This window comes from Narcine bancroftii, chromosome 4 (genome assembly GCF_036971445.1).
Source record: "Narcine bancroftii isolate sNarBan1 chromosome 4, sNarBan1.hap1, whole genome shotgun sequence".
NCBI classification, from domain to species: domain Eukaryota; kingdom Metazoa; phylum Chordata; class Chondrichthyes; order Torpediniformes; family Narcinidae; genus Narcine; species Narcine bancroftii.
Window position 1 is genome coordinate 119,605,379 of NC_091472.1, and position 20,340 is coordinate 119,625,718.

Sequence of the window (20,340 nt, forward strand, 5' to 3'; positions counted from 1 at the left end):
CGTAACAAGAAAATTCACTCCAAAAATATACATTGTTACTATAAGGTTAAAAAAAATAATGCATTGAAAAAGATAGATAAGGAATATTTACAGTTACAGTAGAGCAAGTTGTTTTAGTGGTGCAGGCAGTCTATTTATGGTTAGGGTAGTAAGGGGAGGTACCAGTTGTTGGGGAAAAAAAAGTGTTCTTGAACCTCTAGATACTGGACTTTTAGGCTTCTGTACCTTCTTCTGGAAGGTAGCAGTGAGAAGAGGTTGTACCAGGGTGGTGGGGGTCCTTTCTGATGTTAGTTGCCTTCTTGAGGTAGCGCCTCACATGGATGGAAGGTGATGGACTTGGCTGTATTTGCTCATTTCTGCAGCTTTCTGCAGTCCTGGACATTTGAATGGCTACAGCAGGCTGTGATGCCACTGGTCAGTACACTTTCCACAGTGCACCTGTAAAAGTTTGTTAGAGTATTTGTTCACAGAACAAATCTCCTCCGAAAGCATTGGCATTGGTGTGCCTTCTTGACTTGACCATCGCATCAATGTGAATGGTCCAGGTCAGATCATTGGAAGTGTTTACTCCCAGGAACTTGAACCAATCCACTGTCTCCGCTTCAGTATCATTGAAGTGGATAGGAGTGTTGGCTCCACCCTCCTTTCCTGAAATCTATGATCAGATCTCTGTCATACTGATCATGTTATTGCCAAGTAAACTGGAATTGGATTGTCAATTTCAAGTCAGGTTTAGACTCCTATAAATAGGCCATAGATTGGGTGAGATATCCAGTGGTAGCAAATCCACAGTGCTCAACTGGAATAAGCATGTGCACACACTGTAACTCTTGTTCATTGAGTAACACTTGTCCCTCAATCATGATTTTATGAGCCTATGTTTTTTGAGTTTGCAGGTCGCATTTTCTGCATGCCTTAGGTCCTACTCAAAAACAGCCAACAAACATTTCATCCTTTAGTGGGAAGTGATTAAGGTTTCATGTCAATTCTACAGACAATGTCTAAGCCAATGGTTCTCAACCTTTTTCTTTCCACTCACCTACCACTTTAAGTAATCCCTATGCTATCCATGCTCTGTGATTAGTAAGGGATTGCTTAAGGTGATTTGTGAGTGGGAAGGGAAGGTTGAGAATCACTGCTCTAGATCTAATTGTTACTGAAATATTTTTCTTGAGAAAAATTGTCATTGGCCCATTTCCTTTGGAGTTATGAAACTGTGCACATAATGAGTCAATTAGGTATGATTAAAACAGTGGTTTTCAAACTTTTTCTTCCCACCCACATACCACCTTAAGCAATCCCTTACTAATCACGGAGCACCGATGGCATAGGGATTACTTAAAGTGGTATGTGAGTAGGAATAAAAAGGTTGAGAACCATTGGTATACTTGTTGACATTAAGGACTGTTTCACTGAATCAGATCATTTGGAATTTTGACTTTCCTTTCTCCATGCAAATTCAGCATGTGCATTTCCTTTATATTGCTTCTCAGGGAATTACATCAAATGGTAAAGAGCTCTGTAGCTAATTTACAATAAACCACAGATAAATAAATGATTCATATATTCTGCTGCAGGGCTTCCATCTGAAATGCTAACCATCATTTTGCCTCCATAGATATTTCTTGACACATTGAGTTCTTCCAGGGTTCTGCTTTTTTTCTTCCCAGATCCTAGCATCTGTAGTCTCCTGTATATCTATCATAAATCCTAACTGTTTGGCATTTGGCCCACCAGGTGTTGTATGCCCGTGCTTTCTTCATGACCCTAATTCCCATTCACAGAACTCTATTTCTTGTGCTTCCTTCCCTTAGACCACACTTTGGCTCCTAGGCTCTCCTCCCATTCACTGGGCTGCTGGTTACTGTGCTCTCTTTCAACTCATCAGGTCATAGTTGATAAGCTTCCTTTAAAACACTGTTAACTGTAAAATGTATTAGAACACAATGGAATATCCAAAACTGGTGAAATAAAGGAACATTGAGGTATTAACAGAAATTACATCCAATAGCCTCGAAGATTCCACAATCTGGCACCACCAAAGTGTGCCTGATTACTAAAGTTTTACCATACTTGCATTTGCTCTGAATATTCAAAGGAATTGAACTTTTATTCGACCATGACATCTTTTCCATGGATTGTCATCTTGTCATGGCGGAGAAAGTAGTGTGGTCCTGGGATCCTGAGAGTGATGCTATCTGGAGCTATGCTCCTGGTTGGTCCATGCATGGCAGTAAGGTCGAGGGTGAGATCCCTGACAAAGAAAAATCCAACCAAGACCTCAACGGTGGAACAGACGAACAAAATTACTTCAAACTCAATGGCTGCAAAGGCAGACGAAGGCTGCAACAAATCCATCAGCTCCGATCGTCGTGGTTTCCATGCCATTGGAATTAGTTGATTGATTTGTGAAGTTTTGTGCACTTCTTGGTGTACATGCACAGACATGTAAAATGTGGAAAATGGAACAAAGTCCATCATCCTCGACCTAAAACGATATCCACGAAGATGACATCTTCTTAAAAGTTGTTCCCAATGATACGATAGGTATTGTATATTTGGACATTCAGAAAGCATTCGATAAAGTGTGATAAAGGAGGCTAATAAAGAAAAGGACCTACATAATTAATAGGATGGGGTGGAAAAGAAACAAAAGATCTCAGTGACTGGAACAGGGAATGGCTACTGATGGTTTTCATATTTGGAGGTGGTTTTTCCTGATTTTTCTCCAATGGTTAATATTGAATGCACTATAAATCAATGATTTGTAGATGAACTAGATTTGGGTGTAGACGGCGACTTAAAAGTTTGCAAATGATACAGAGTCATCCATATTGATGTCATTGGAGATAATGAAGAAGGACAACATATGCATTCATTAAAAACACACTGAAATGCTGGAGGAACTCAGCCAGTCTCGCAGCATTCATCGGAGGTAAAGATATATTGTTAATGTTTCGGGCCTGAGTCCTTCTTCAAGGTATAAGCAAAAAGCACTTTAAGTGCGCCCTTCATGATGCTAAATGGCTTTATTGAACCCCTCTCAATCTCTTTTGTTCCATTTTCTCCAGTCTTTCCACATAACTGAATTTTCTTATCCCTGGAATCATTTTGGTCAATTTCTGCTGCATTCTGCCTCAAACCTTTGCATATTTCCTAATAGGTGGTGTCCAGACTGGAATTAGTACTCCCATAGTGGCTCAGCCAGTGTTTCTAAAGGTTCATCGTAAGCGCTGGCCAAGTTGTCATCTATTGTTGGCAAGACACTAAAATAATCATTTAGGAAAGCTCAATTTTTCAATCAAATTCAGCATGATAAATATCTTTGGACATATTTGAATTCCCCAAGGAACTAATATATTGTCAATAGAGGGAAACCTGTAGATGTAGCATATTTAGATTTTCACAAGAGACATTTCACAATGTGCCATAAGTTAAGAGCATGTGAGATCAAGTGTGTAAACTGATTGAAAACTGGTTATCACAGAAAACAGAAAGTTTGAATAAATGAATATTGTTCAGGTTGAAGCCTAATATTCCAAATTGATTCTCAATAGTTCCCTGCTATTTATAGGCTCCACTTTCTTTTTAATTAAAGGTTCAATATTTTCTGTTTCTTTTCCTCATCCAATCCCTTCTCTTTCACCCCCTCCATCATTGATACGGATTTCAATCAACAGAGAATTGGCAAGACCATCGGGGAAGATGAAACATCAGTTCCAAAGGATTAGAGCAGGCAGACGTGGTATGAAATGATCATTCTATTCCAGACCCGTTCAGATCGTGTTAAGACTGAAATCTGCTGACGCTTAGAGTTAAATATCCAATTCATTCATTTATAGAAAAGTACATGGAAAATGTTCAAATAACAATCGTCTTTTTTTTTAAATCTGCATTTCAAAAAGACGCCGAGTTAGAAACACGCGAATCGAATTCATAACCTGTGCAATAAAACGATTGTATAACAAAGAGCAAATAGATGCAGAGTGAATGTTTCTGTCTAAGTTGGCTGTCAGGAGAAAGGAACTGCGCAGATTCACTGTCCCTCACGTCTCAATGTTGGTTGCAGGCACCGAGTTGCTTTGAAGTGTTGAAATTGTGCAGAGCGCAGACAAGCAATGGAACTGAGTGGTTATTTTGCAACACGACCTTTCCTCCCAGGTGAATATGACTGCGAATGCCTGGTATCCGTTGTTGTCCTGTTGACTTGGTTCAAACTCACGGCTGCCTTACCCTCTTCGCCCGCATCCATCTGTTCTACAATGTCAGCGAACAGGAAAGGAAGTGTCTTATTGGCTTCAAAGTAAAAAAAAATAGGAGCGGCCCGGTGGTGGAAACATCATGAAAGTTCGCCTGCTCCCGCTGCTTCGACCTTGAGTCTCTGACAGGTTGCCATCACTGAGTCAGACCTCGGGCAGAGAACACACGTTTAATGGGGTTTCCGTCTATTCTGTGATAAATCGAATTCTTTTACTATTGCAAACAGATGTGGGGAGAGATTTTACGAAAACATAATGTGCAAGGAAGTGGTGAGAATCATTTGAGGTGAATTGGGAAGTCAATAAAGGGAAGCCGGGTAGAAATGGCAATTCCTTGAGCGGCAGCTTTTGGCCCCAGGCGGTCGTTAACAATGATTTATTATTTGAAATAGAACGATGGTTTTGAGCTCAGTTTTCACTTCTGAAGTGGACATTGTTTGGTTTGGACACGAGGAGAGCATCCGTCTCTGGCCCAGCGGATTGTTCGTGGCTTTCTCAGTCACAACGTTCCCAGCTCAACCGTGGGCACAAAGAATCCGGAGCACTTCAGTTTTATGTGGCACGTCTTACTGTATGGGTTGACTTGTATGGATAGCACGCAAGCAAAAAATGGATACACGACTATAATAAACAATGAGAGCATAAAAATAAAAGAAGCAGGAGCAAGTGTGGGGGAACTGGACATTCAATAAGATCATGGCTGATCTAGCGCTAGACTCAGCTCCACTTCACCACCCATTCCCAATCACCCTTAATACCTTACTATCTATCTGTGCCTTAAATACATTCAACCAGGCAGCCTGTGATTCTCTTCCTTGGACAGATTCACTACTTTCTGGGAGAAGCAGTTCCTCCTCTGAGATTCTACTATGGATTTAACAATATTTATTTATTTTACATATGTATATATGTACTGCATCTCTATGTGTACTGTTTGCCTGCATGTGGGTTATGTCTGTATGTGTGTTTGCACGTTTTCATACCAAGGTTGTACTTGTACTTGAACTCATCTTTGTCTTAAATCTACTCCCCTGAATCTTGATGCTATGACCTCTAATTCAATTCAACCACTCATCAAGCAGTAAAGGTCACTGCAGCCTCCTCTCTGGTGCTCCCTCTGATATTTATTGATACTAAAATTGGAGGTGTTGTGGGCCGTGAGGAAGGCTTTCAAAGCTTGCAGAGGGATCTGGACCAACTGGAAAAATGGACCAGAAAATGGCAGATGGAATTTAATGCAGACAAGTGTGAGGTGTTGGAGTCTGGAAGGACTTACCAAGGGAGAACATACATAGTAAATGGCAGGGCACAGAAGAGTGCAGAGGAACAAATGGATCTGGGAATACAGATACATAATTCCCTGAAAGTGGTGTCACAGGTAGGTAGGGTTGTAAAGAAAGTTTTTGGCATCTTGGCCTTCATAAATTGAAGTGTTGAGTATAGTCGCTGGGAAGTTATGGTGCGGCTGTACAAGACATTGGTGGGGCCAAATTTGGAGTATTGTGTGCAATTATGGTCACCGAACCATAGGAAGGATATCAGTAAGATTGATAGAGTGCAGAGAAGATTTACTAGGATGTTGCCAAGTCTTCAGGAGTTGAGTTACAGGGAAAGATTAAACAGGTTGAAACTTTATCCCTTGGAGCATAGAAGAATGAGGGGAGGTTTGATAGAAGTTTACAAAATTATGAGGGGAATAGACAGAGTAAATGCAAGTCGGCTCTTTCCACTTAGATTGGGAGAGATAAATATGAGGTCATGGCTATAGGGTGAAAGGGGAAAGGTTTAGGGAGAACTTCACTTAGAGAGAGGTTGGAGTTTGGAATGAGCGTCATCAGATGTTGCAAATGCGGGCTCACTCTAAAGTTTTAAGAATAAATTGGATGGATACATGGATGGGAGAGGTCTGGAGGATTATGGAATAGGCGCAGGTCAATGGGACTAGCAGAATAATGTTTCAGCACAGACTAGAAACGCCTGTCTTCTGTGCTGTAGTTTTCTATGATTCTATGGTTTTATTACAAGGCACTTTCTGCTCTGACCTCTATCTATGTTTTAACAAATAGATGATCTGGTTAACTGTTATGAGAACTCAGCTGCTGTGTTTTCCACATTGCAATGGTGACAGCACTTTACAAGTAGATCATTGTTTGTTCATTACTTTGCAACACTTTCACAATTTTACTGCCCTCTATTGCAGAGGCATGGATTTTAGGCGAGAGTGGAAAGATTTAAAAGGAACCTGAGGGGCACCTTCTTCAGACAGGGTGGTGGGTGCATGGAATGAGCATCCAGAGGGAGTTCAGGAGGTAGGTACAAACAATCGTAACATGTAAAATCTATTTAGATCTCTTACCTCTGCTAGCCTGTGCTCCTCTCTCCTCCCCCAACCTTTTTTATTCAGGTGCCTGTCTGCTTAATAAGCCAATCAGCCCCAAAATGTTGGTTGCTCTTTGCTTCCTATGGATGCTGCGTGACCTGCTGAGTTTCTCCAGCATTGTGTATTACATGTACATGTATAACTGAGGAGCTTGTGAGCCAAAAGAGCATCGAGAGAGCCAAAATTTTGTTTGCATTTCGCCAACCACAGGAATTGGGAAATGAGGACCAGGACCTTCAGGCTGCTGTATTGGGGCATGTAATGTGAAGGAAATTTACTGAGGGCAAGATGATGTGAGGAAGGGGATGGAGTTCAAAATCTTGGTGAATGAAGCAACTGTGGTGCTGGACAATGGGAAAGTGTGGTCCAAGATGGAACTGCAAGGTTGAAAAATAGCTTCTTCCTGCAGGCTGTGAGATTAACAAATCATATCCTGTAACCAAGTAAATCATTCAAAAATGTTTATATATATTTATTTTAAATGATATCTTTATTTGTGATGATTATGTGCTGCATGCTGTGTGTGTATGTGTGTGCACTGTGATCTGGAGAAATGCTGTTTCATCTGGTTGTATACGTACAGTCAGAATAACAATGAACAAACTTGTAAATGCAACTGGAACCAGAACTATCTTGGAGGATCTTTCTCGGGCCCAACACACTAATGGCATTGTGAAGAAAGCACATCAGTGTCTCTACTTCCTCAGAGGTTTCCAGAGGTTTGTTATGACGTCGGAAACCCTGGCAAATTTCTACAGATGTATGGTGGAAAGTGTGTCGACCAGCTGCATCATGGTCTGGTATGGGGACACCAATACCCCAGAGCATAAAGCTTTGCAAAAGTAGTGGATTCAGCCCAGGACATCACACGCAAAACTCTCCCCACCATCGAGAACATCTACAGGGAACGCTGCCGTCGGAGAGCAGCACCAATTATCAAGGATCCACACCAGCCAGCACATGCTTTATTCTGACTGCTGCCCACCATCGAGAACATCTACAGGGAACGCTGCCGTCGGAGAGCAGCACCAATTATCAAGGATCCACACCAGCCAGCACATGCTTTATTCTGACTGCTGCCATCAGGAAAGAGGTATAGTCGACGCAAGACTTGCACCAGCAGGTTCAGGAACAGCTGCTACCCCTCCACCATCAGACTCCTCAACAACAAATTCAATCAGAGACTCATTTAAGGACTCTTACTTGTGCATTTATTGATTTTTATAATCCTCTTTGTATTCCACATAGAGTATAGTTTACATAGAGTATAGTTATTTTTGCACTGCCAATAAATTTTCCCATATGTACTCCAACAATAAATCTGAAATTTGGTGAGCGGTATTAGTGAACATTACAATTATGGTTGGGCAAAGTAGAGGCCAAAGCCATCAGCATACACATGACTTCTGATCCTGTGCAGGTGGAAGATGTTCCTGAGGCACACCATCTGGATGGTAATTGAGAAGGCACCAGGTTGTTCAGATAACTCCAGTCTATCAGTGGAGATGAAACAGCTGCTTTAGGACCACAGACAGAATTCCAGAGACCATGGAAGATTAGAAGTGATTATTTGAGGCATTTTTTTGCAATATTTCTGTGGAGATTCCACCCACCTCTGACAAAATGTGGTTCCACCGTGCTTGAGGCTATCCTGAAAGGATCTGTAGAACCTCGGAAAAATAGACTACTTTTTGTTCTGATACTTATCTTAGATACAGCTGTTGACAAACACTGTAGTTTAAAATATAATTATGCTAATTGCAGTAGATTTCTTGAGTTGGAGAACTTTAATCTGTGCACTACAGTTCATGTCCATGTTAATACAATAATGAGATTCTAGATTCCCTTCCTTCCCTGCTGTCAGTAACTATCTTTGAGGAAACAGAAATGAGGCAGCAGAATAGATTTATCATTCTACTATTTAACAAATGTGGTAAACTCTTATTTTAGCCTGGATTACATTAGCCTGAATCTAGTAAATATAGAATGAATATATCACAACATTTTTTTTCTTGAGAAGTCATGTTTTTATATGCAAACATGAGCTGCCTGCTGACACTCAGTTTGCTGCAGCCTGCTTTTGGTCAGGACAGGACATCAATACATTAGAAGGAGTCAAGAGAAGATTCACCAGGAAGTTGCCAAGGCTGGAGGGGTTGAATTAAAGGGAGAGGTTGGATAGACTGGGTCTTTATTCCCAAGAGGGTAAAAGGCTATGAGTGATCTCATAGAAGTTTATAAAATCATGAGGGGCTTGGATAAAGTGAATGTTCTCAGTCTTTATCTCAAGGGTAGATGATTCTAGAACTGAAGATCATACATTTAAGGTGTGAGGGGAAAGATTAAAAGGGGCCTGAGGGGCAACTTTTTCACTCAGACGATGGCCCATATATGAAATCAGCTATAGATGTGGGCACAATTCTGATATTCAAGAGACTTTGGACAGTTACAATAAAATCCCTGTTATCCAGAATTTAAGCAACTAGCACGGAAAATAAATCAGTAAAGAATACAGAAGTTTAGAATTGGCATACCTTGCCACTAGTTCTCCATTCATGCAACATGCATTATCAAGCAACCGGAAAATTCACATATCTGGTATCTACCAATCCCAGTGGGTGCCAGATACCAGGGGCTTTACAGTATATGAATAGTAAGGATTTAGGATATGGACCAATTGCAGGCAAATGGGACTAGCCCAGAAGGTCAACTTGATTGGCATAGAATATGATTTGGGTCAAAGTGCCTGTTCTCTGCTATACGATTCCATTTGATTTTCTGTACCATTTTTATACTCTTTTCTGTGGACCATGCACTGGGCAAGTATATGTCTTGAATTATGAAAGGTACTTTGTTGAAAGGCCTTGTGCAAGAGACAGCTGTTCTCCAGTTCATTGGTTGGTAGAGTGATGTTAACTACACCTTGATCTTTGTCTTGCACACACAAATTTGTATGTTCTACCCCGTGACTTGCGTGCGTTTTCTCCAGGTGTTTCAGTTTCCTTTTGCTCTCCAAAAACATATGCAGTCAGCAGGTTAATTGGATGTAATTGGTGGCACAAGTTTTATGGAAGGATCTTTTCATCATGATGTATCTTTAAAAATAATAAAAACAACCAAGAAGCCATTAATTTGTATCAAAAAAAACATTCATGTTTCACAAGAATGACCTTGTAAAGGCATTTCATCATTTATGAACATAGGTATCTGACATAACTGGTTGTTACCTGACCGGACCAGATATGCAGGCCAAAGGCAGATTAAAATGTATGAATGCTTCTGCAATTCAAAGAAAAAATTCTAAATGGTTTCTGGAACACAAATCATTACAGCACAATGTAGGCCCTTTGGCCCACAATGTTGTGCCAACCTATATAAACCTACTCAATAATAAACCTTCCCTACCTCACACCCATAACCCTCAATTTTTCTTGCATCCATGTGCCTGTTTAAGTTGTTTGAATGCCCCTATTGGACCAGCCTCCACCACCACCCCCAGCAATGCATTCCAGCACCCACTACTCTCTGTGTTAAAAAACTTACCCTGATGTCTCCCCTAAATTTTCCTTCCCTCACCTTAAACAGATGTCCTATGGTGTTTGCTACTCTCAACCCGGATAGAAGGTGCTGGGTGTCCACCCTACCTACGCCTCTTATAATTTTATAGACCTCTATTAAGTCTCCTCTCATCCTTCTACGGTCCAAAGAGAAAAGCCCAAGCTCCATTAACCTTGCCTCATAAGACATATTCTCCAATCCAGGCAACATCCTGAAAATTACCTCTGCAGCCTCTCCATAGATTCCACATCCTTTCTGTAATTAAGCAACCAGAACTGAACACAATATTCCAAATGTGGTCTAACCAGAGTTTCATAGAGCTGCTACTCCTTTCGGAGTGTGCACGTCTTGAACTGACAAAATGTGTAATGCTCATTCTGTCAACCAGTATTTCTTAAGCTGTAGTCTGTGCACCACTGGTGGTCAGTGGAGATGCAGCAAAGACAAATATTACTGATATAACAAAAGAGTAAAATGTAAAGCAAGGCTGTAAATTTGATGATAAATAAGCAAAAATTTTTTCCAGATATTTTCCCACAAAAACAAAACAAAAATCCCATTGGTGGTATGGGAAGGGGCTCAAACTCACCAAAACTGCCACCCACTGACTGATGGATTTATTATAGGTGGACTTTGGCAAGTAAAGGAACACTTAAGGCAGTCAGTGGCTCAAAAAGGCATTTGAGAACCAATGATTACAAGTAAACTCCATTGGCTACCTGGCCTGTTATAGGCTCTTATTGGGCCTGGAATTATATGGGTACATAGTAGAAATCTTATATCAATTGAGGAACCAATGAACATATTCCTTTTGGGGAATTTGCTCCCAGTTAACTTTGCCAATAGCATTATCCTTCAATTCATAGAAAATAGTCATTTGTCCAAAGGAATTTGGTACTGAGTTAATTACCAGAAAGGAAAGTAAAAGAAGCATATGGAGTACAACACAGACACAGGCCCTTTGGCCCATCTTGTCCATGCTGACCAAGTTGCTTTTTTGAGTTTGTCCCATTTCCCTATATTCCTCCAAACCTTTTACCCTTATTCATGTGCCTGCCCATGGAGATAAAAAGAACTGAACACAAGGGAGAGTATAGAAAGGAGTAAAACACGAAAGTCTGCAGACACCGTGGTTGAAATGAAAACACAATACTGGAGAAACTCAGCAGGTCAAACAGTGTATTTTATGTAGCAAAGATAAAGGTACATAACCAAGGTTTTGGGCTTGAGCCCTTCATCAAGATTATGGACAAAATGTGGACAGGTTCTGTTAGGTCTGCTTTGTTCATGAATGAGTGAGACAAACACCAGGCTGAGTCGAAATCAGGGTTCTTTGTTCTTTATTACCGGATTGTAACACTTGCGACTAACCATGTTAGTCGGAGAATGCATTCTGCCGTTATCAGCAAAATGGTGATTTTTTATACCCTTGGATACATGCTTAGAACATCATCATATCATTACTTGTCCAATGACTAAAACTGTTGCTATCCTTTCCCTGCTAGCTTCCTGCCTCTCAATCCATCAATGTCTCTCTTATCTTGTAAGTACAAGGATGCATTCACATCTTGTTACAGCCCTGCACATTCCCATCTCATGATGTTTTACCTAACAGGAGTACAAGGACACCTCCCCTTCTTGTTACAGCCCTGTACAGGGTAACTCCTTACACATTCCCATCTCATGATGTTTTACCTTACAGTTCTCAAACAAAATGGTGGGGAGGGGAAAGGCAGGATGAGGAGCACAGTCCCACAGGAAGGACACACCAGCAAACAATGGTGGGGGGGGGGAGAATGCTCTGTGAATGGAGAGCTGAAGGAAAGAAGACAGAGGGATGGAGAAGAGAGAGGAAGAACCGGGAGTGAGTCAGCAGAAACCAGAGAACTCAATGTTTATGGAGAGCGCCAAGATGAAAATTAGGTGTGGATCCTCCAATCTTTGGGAGGTCTTGGTTTGGCACTTCATGAGGCCATAGGCAGACATGTCAGCCCAGGTGTAAGGCGTAGAATTGAACATCGGGGGATTCTTAGTGAGGAGGGCAAAGAGGGGGCACAGAATATCAATGACATGCAAAATTATGGAAAACACCTAACATTCTATAAAGGCATGATGGTAACCAGGATACGAGTGAAGGTGATTAGGGACATTGGGGAAACATTGAATGAATACAACCTATCTGTATTCACTAAGGACGTTGAATTTGGAGAATTCTGAGAAGGGAAATGGTGAAGTTCTTGAACATATTATATATAAAAGGAGGAGATATTCATTATATTAGTGGGTTTAAAGGTAGATAAATCCCCATGGCTCAATAAGACACATCCCATGCTGCCATAGGAGGTAAGAGATTGATGGGGAATTGACCAACCTTCACTGGCCACAGGTGAGGTGTCAGATGACCGGAAGGCAGCAAAAGTAGTTCCTTGATTCAAGGAAAGCACCAGGAATAAGCTAGTAATTACAGGTCTCTGAGTAATCAGAATCAGGATTTATTGTCATGAACAAGCCATGAAATTTGGTGTTTTGCGGCACCATCGTAGAGCAAACGTTCATATTATAACCATCTTATAACATCACTATATAAAAATAATAATATCAATAAGAGTGGTTGAAAAGTAAGGCAAAGAACCTGTCCACATTTTGTCCATAATCTTGATGAAGGGCTCAAGCCCAAAACCTTGGTTATGTACCTTTATCTTTGCTACATAAAATACACTGTTTGGTTCATTGATTATTCAGGAATCTGATGGCAGCGGGGAAGAAGTTGTCCTTGTGCCGTTGAGTGCTTGTCTTTAGGCTCTTGTACATTTTCCCCAATGGTAACAGAGTGAAGAGGGTGTGGCCTGGGTGGTGGGGTCTTTGAGGATAGAGGTTGCTTTTTTAAGACACCACCTCATTTAAGTGTCCTTGATGGAGTGAAGTCTGGTGCCTGTGATGTCGCAGGCCGAGTTAACAACCCTCTGAAGTTTATTTTTGTCCAGAGAGTTGGCATCTCCGTACAAGGCAATGATGCAACCAGCCAGAATGCTCCTCGTGGTACACCTGTAGAAGTTTGCAAGAGTCTTCAGACACATACCTAACCACGTCAGACACCTCACAAAGTATAACCGCTGGTGAGCCTTCTTTGTGATTGCATCAACATGGAGGCTCCAGGACAGATCCTCGAAGATGTTGACACCCAGGAATTTGAAGTTCTTGACCTTCTCCAATACTGAGGCTTTGTGGAGGACTGGGCTGTGTTCCCCTGACTTCCTCCTGAAGTCCAAAATCATCTCCTTGGTTTTGCTGACGTTGAGCCCAAGGTTGCTGTCATTACACCACTCAACGAACTGATCTATCTCCTGTACGCTTCCTCATTGCCGTTTGTGAATCTGCCAATGACTGTGGTGCAAACTGATGGCATTGGGATTATGTCTGGCCACATAGTCATGGGTGTATAATGAGTAGAGCAGTGGGCTAAGCACACATCCTTGGGGTGCGCCTGTGTTGATGATCAGTGAGGAGGAGACGTTGTTTCCAATTCGTACTGACTGGGATCTTCCAATGAGAAAGTCAAGGATCCAGTTCCAGAATGAAGTATAGAGGCCTACAGTTTGTTGCTTCTTGACCAAAACTGAGGGAATAATGGTGTTGAAGGTCGAGCTGTAGTCAATGAAGGGCAGCCATATGTATGAATTGCTGTTTTCGAGGTGATCCAGAGCTGAGTGGAGAGCCAGTGATATTGCACCTGCTGTGGAGCGATTGTGACGATAGGCAAATTGTCAGTCATAGGGAAAGTTATGGGCATATTCTAAGGGACTGGATTAATTCACACTTGCAAAGACAAGGATTAATCAAAGGTGATCAGCATGGTTGTGTTTGAGGGAGATCCTTGATGACCATTTGATACCAGTAACAAAACATATTATCAAAGGCAATGTGGCTGATGTGGCCTGCAGGGAATTCACTAAGGTCTTTGACAAGGCTCCGCACAGGAAACTAGTCCGAAAGGTTAACGTCCCATGCAGGCTGACAAATTGGATACAAAAATGGCTTGGTAACAGGAGGCAAAGTATCTGGACAAGCACTTGAATCTTCGAGGCATAGAAAGCTATGTATTAAGGAGCTTCCATCATCAAGGACCCTCACCACCCAGACCATGCCCTCTTCTCACTGCTACCATCAGAAGGAGGTACAGGAGCATGAAGAAGAGCACCCAGCAGTACAAAAATAGCTTCTTCCCCCTCCGCCATCAGATTTCTGAATGGACAATGAACCTCCAACACCATCTCACTTTTTACCTTCTTTTGCATGAATGTATTTATTTTTAAAATGTAATTTATAGCAACTTTTGATGTGATGTTGCCGCAAAACAAATAAGTTTGACATATGTTCATGACAATAAATTTTGATTCTGATCAAAGGATTAGTGGAGATGGGTACTTGTCAGCATGGCCAGGGAGGCCAATGGGCCTGTTTCCGTACTCCATGATTCAATGATTAGAGTATAGGGAGAGATTGGACAGATTAGGTCTTTATTCTTTGGAGCATAGAAGGTTGAGAGGGGATTTGATAGAAGTATTTAAGATTATGAAAGGGATAGACAGAGTGGATGTGGATAGACTATTTCCGTTAAGAGGAGGAAAGATTAAAACAAGAGGACATGAGTTAAGAATTAAGGGGCAGAGGTTTAGAGGTAACATGAGGGGGAACTTCTTTACTCAGAGAGTGGTAGCCGTGTGGAATGAGCTTCCGGGAGAAATAGTGGCGGCGGAGTCAATTGTATTATTTAAGAAAAGGTTGGACAGGTATATGGATGAGAAGAAGATGGAGGGTTATGGGCATTGTGCAGGGAGGTGGGACTAGAGAGGGGTGTTTGGTTCGGTGCGGACTAGAAGGGCCTAATGGCCTGTTTCCGTGCTGTAATTGTTATGTTAATTTATGTTAAAAAATATATTACAAATAGAGGCATGGCTAATGTGAAATTAAGAAGCACAGCACGCAAAAGGGTTTTGAAACCCATCTACCTGAAGAGGATGTTGATTGGAGCCTTCATAGTTGAGATCAGTAGATCAGGACTGGGTAAGAGCTTTAAGGGTTTTTGGGGGATGGCTTGAGGCACTAATCATGCCCAATGTAATTAAAAGACAAGGGTGCTAATCAGTGCTTCAAGCTATCCTCATAACCCCTTCAACGTCAAATCAAGGTCATTTCTATTTCTCCATGGTTGTGGAATTGCTACATATGCTTGCCAATTATTATATCAGAAGTTGTTCCAAATGGTAATGCAGGCAAATCATGTAAGCACTTGTTGAAGACCATGGTGTAATTCTTGGAATTAGGTCTTTGTTTTGATGCTTGACTTAACCATGTACAAATCTATGAGGTTCTAGTTATTTGCTATGAACATGAATTATAAAATGAATTGATAAAGTCATCAGTAAGTACAGACCCACTCTTGTTTTGGACTGTTGTGGCATTCTTCAAACAATGCAACTCTCAGTTGTCTTCCTCTGGTTGCTTGTTTAACAAGAGGGGCACATAGATGAACAAAATGAAGTGTTTGCCAAAGAATCAACTCAAAGGTTCAGTCAAGGGTGAAAACTTCTGGATTTATTTTTATTTTTGAATCGCTCTGTGCAAATCAAACATTTATTAAAATGATTAGCTATGCAGTTGTCAGTTCCACATCATTAGACAACTAAATGTTAGTATGAACTTTATTTATTAAATGAAATTAAATGAGACATACAGCACGGTAATAGGCCAATTCGGCCCTACCAGTCCATGCTGCCCCAAATTATATCCCACTAACCTACACCCCGGTACTTTTTTTTTTGAAGGGTAAGAGGGAACCAGAGCCCCCAAGAAAACCCACACCAACATGGGGAGAATGTACAAACTCCTTACAGACAGTGTGGGATTGGAACCCATGTCCGGTCCCGATCGCTGGCGCTGTGAAGGTGTTGGACTAACTGCTACGCCAACCATGCTTCCCTGTGGTTGGACATAATAATGAGTTTCATCATTTTTAGAATTAGCTTGCTGAGTGATTTGTAAAGCTGAGTGCACTTTAAAACTACTGTTGCTATCAGTCTTCCAACACAATATCTATCTCACTTGTGATTTACACTGGGATTTAATTTTCAGTTAATTGGAGATAAGCGTTTGCTAATATTGTGCAGTGAACCTAATTAAAGTGGGGAACAGCCAACTCTTGTAACATCAATCCAGTACCACACCTAAACTGGTCTATTTATCTACTAATATTTTATGGGTACTCTGGACTGCAGCATAGAGTATACCAAATAAAAAGTCAAAGAACACATCATTATTTCCACTCATAAAGTTAAAATTGAAAGCAAATACCTTTGTATAAAATTGAAATATTGCTGATTGATGTCAGTCATATGCACTGTATCATCAATACAGTGTAATAGTCAACCCACCTCACCCACCCCCCCCCCAACCTTTTTTGGCCCAAAACATCGGCTGTCTTTGTATGACCTGTGTAAAAGTTGACCACCCTCCCTATTTTTGGTCCCGACTGCCTGCCCATCTGAGCTCCCAATGCCCCAACAATGGGCGCTTGCCACAGCTGCCTGCCCTCCGGAGCTTCTGATGCCACGGCCACGGACCCTCGCCCAGGCTGCCTGCCCACCAGAGCTCCTGATGCCCAGACACGGATCCCTTGCCTCGGCCGGCACCTGCCCATTAGAGTTCCTGATGCTCCAGCCACCCCCCCCTCTGAGCATCTGACCGCAGATTCTCGCCCCAGCCCCCCACCCATCCAAGCTCCTGGCTGTGGATCCTCACCCTGGCTGCCCACCCATCCAAACTCCTGATTGTGGATCCTCACCAAGAAATCTCTTGGTGCCTGCCACATTGACCACCACCAGTGGGCTGATATCGCCTCAAACCGTGCATCTTGGCGCCTCACAGTTCGGCGGGCAGCAACTTCCTTTGAAGAAGACCGCAGAGCCCACCTCACTGACAAAAGACAAAGGAGGAAAAACCCAACACCCAACCCCAACCAACCAATTTTCCCTCGCAACCGCTGCAACCGTGTCTGCCTGTCCCGCATCGGACTTGTCAGCCACAAATGAGCCTGCAGCTGACGTGGACATTACCCCTCCATAAATCTTTGTCCGCGAAGCCAAGCCAAAGAAGAAAAGAAAAACATTAATATACAACAACAAAATAAGAGGACAGGAGGGAGGAGGCAAGGTCAGCATAACATTTCCAGTTCAACTGATATTCTTGTAAAATTAGATAATTCCATGGTAAAGAAGTTAATCTTCATCATTTGCTTTGATGAAATATGGGCATACCGTACAGGCGTGCCTGGAATGGGCTGCCAGGAGTAGTGTGGAAGCAGATTTGACAGTAGGGTTAAAGAGGCTTCTAGGTGTACATATGAATATAGATGTGAGGCAGAAGAGCTGTGAGGTCATGGACCCTATGCAGATTACAGAGGAGGAGGTGTTGCTGTCTTGAGGTAAATAAAGATGGATAAATCCCCAGGGCCAGACAGGATACTCCCTCAGACTATAAGGGAGGCTAGTGCAGAAATTACAGGGGCCCTGTGTGGTGAATCTCTGCTAAGCTGTCTGTCTTCCCTTCGGCGAGCCTTGCTGTACTAATGTTGGCTGTGCATTATTTCTACTGTTAAGGACACTCCTCTTGGGTATAACTGTATATGCACACATTGTCTTTCATTATTGTACCATTAGTTTCTGCTAATTAAAGCCATGATTATTGCTTGACCACATCGTCTTTGTCTACTTCATCAACTGGCACTTCACCCTGGCAGAGGTATTTAGCCATGGGTAAGGTGCCAGATGATTATAGGAAAACTAATGTTGTTCTTTTGTTTATGAAAAGCTCTCACTATAATCCGGGTACTTTTAGGCCGGTGAGCCTATATCAGTAGTGATAAGTTATTGGAAGGTATTCTAAGAGACCAAATATATATAAGACACAGGGACTGATTATGATAGTCAACATGGCTCTGTGCATTGTAAGCCATAGCTAACCAATGAAGGAGAGACTGTGTGTATTGTCTACATGGGCTTTAGTAAGGCTTTTGCAAAGGTCCCACATGGGATGTTGGTTAAGAAGTTCAATCGCTTGGTTTCCAGGATGAGGCAGTAAATTGGATTAGACATTGGCTTTGCAGGAGAAGTCAAAGAGTGGTAGTAGATGATTGCCTGACTGATTGGTGGCCTGTGACTAGTTGCGTGCCTCAGGAATTGGTGCTGGGCTCATTGTTGTTTGTTGTCTATATCATTGATCTGGATGATAACATGGTAAATTGGGTAAGGAAATTTGCAGATGACACTAAGACTAGGGGTGTAGGGGACAGAAAGGAAGACTTTCAAAGCTTGCAGAGGGATCCGGATCCGCTGGAAAACTGGAATTTAATGCAGACAAGTGTAAGGTGTTGTACTAAGGGAGGGCAAACAGAGTAGGACTTAACATGGTTAAATGGCAGGCACTGATGGAACAGGAGGATCTTGGAATGCAGATACATAATTCCTTGAATATGGCATCACAGTTACCTTCTGTTAATGGGAGATGTAGCTGCACCTAAAATTGCTGCTGAGTTTATTCCTAGAGTAATTCACTGGCTAAGAAATGGTTTATAAGATATGACCGTGCTATTCAAGTTCAAATTAGTCTTATTTATATTGAGAATTGGAAAAGATAATTGGAAAAAAAGTTGAACAAAATAATTACACAAATTGGTAGCCGCAGATAAACTCCTTTCAAAATCCAAAATGAATGTCTTCTCGGCATTATATGAAATCCAGGGTTAAATACCTGGGTGTCAATATCTCAGAGGATCTATCCTGCAGCCTCCATGTCAATGCTATCTTGAAGATTGACACTATACGTCCATACTTTGTAAGAATTTGAGGAGATTTGGTGTGTCACTGAAGAAAACATCCACAAGTGGAGAGCATTCTGATTGGTTGCATCACTGTCTGGTATGTAGTGCCAATGCTCAGGACAAGAAAAAGCTCCAGAGAGTTGTTAACTTGGCCTCAAGCACCAGTTTTTTACTCCATTGAGAACACCTCCAAGAGGTGGTGTCTTAAGAAAGCAGCCTCTATCCTTAAAGACCCCCACCATCCAAGCATTGCTCTCTTCACTCTGCTACCATCTGAAGACGAGCACTCAGCAACACAAGGACATATTCTTCCCCTCTGCCATCAGATTCCTGAATGAACAATGAACCAAAGTCATGGCCTTATTTTGACTTTTCTTGCACTTTTTTATTTATTCTGTAAAATAGTTTATACAAATGTTTGCACTGTGATTCTGCCCCAAAGCAACAAATTCTGATAAATATCCAAAAATGAAATAATTATCTAAAATCCTTCCATCCAAGAAATTATACACAGAGGGCTATTCAGCTCATTGCATTTGTACTACACCTTTTCTCTCATTGATTTCCAGAATTTTATGCTTTCTTTCATATTTCCAGGATCTGCAGGGTTTTTTAAAAAATTTGTGTCAAAAGCTGAAGCTTCTTCAATTTATCCTATTTTTCAGCTCAGTGTTTGTAATCTTGGAGGTTGCTGGTGTTTTTAATACAGCACAAGTTTCTACCTCCTCCATTCCTCCAGCTCGTGAATTCCAGATCCCTGGTAAGCTTTTGATGAACAAGAATTTCCATAACTTTTTCTGAATTATTTTACCAATTACCTTAAATCTCTGCCTGCTTACGTTCACCCTCTCTTCCAAGGGAAACAGCTACTTCCAGTTCAACAAGTTTAGACCTGGGAAGAAGTCGATTTTGTTTTCTCATAGCTGTTTCAATGATTAAGCTGGTGGTGTCGGATTCCATAGAATCTCACAAAAGACAATTAAATGTCAGACTTGAAACCAGTCAACCTGCAGATACAGCGGAGAGTTGAGTTGTGGAACTATACTGAAATATACTTTCAAAGAACTGACACAGAGATGATCTCTGTTAATTTTCAAACTTTAACGAATCTAAATGCAATAATTTTTTTAATTTCCCATGTAAAAGGAATTTTAAACATCTAAATAGAGCTGCACTTGTCCAAACAAGGATTTTTGTAATTGCTTGGCCATTCTGTTGGCATTCTAACTTACATATTCTGTAACGACTGTGTATGAGGATAAACTGGA